Here is a 272-nt window from a genome sequence, read left to right on the forward strand (position 1 = left end):
GCAAATGATATGGCTTGGTGGTTCAAACACGCCAATCACGTCTGCAAGCGCTTTAAACGCATTTGACATGATATCGCAGCTGCTAACAACGTGACCATCGTCTGAATGCATTTGATGTCGTCGCCGGGTCAAAATGATGTGTCTAGGCGTTTCTAACTCGACAGTCACATCTGTAAGTACTTCGACGTATATGCCACAATCCATCACAGCTACCGACAACGTTACGAACGTCGGAATGCATTTGCCGTCGTCGCCGGGTAAAAATGTTGTGT

The sequence above is a fragment of the Plasmopara halstedii genome, assembly GCF_900000015.1.
Source record: "Plasmopara halstedii genome assembly, contig: Scaffold_322, whole genome shotgun sequence".
NCBI classification, from domain to species: domain Eukaryota; phylum Oomycota; class Peronosporomycetes; order Peronosporales; family Peronosporaceae; genus Plasmopara; species Plasmopara halstedii.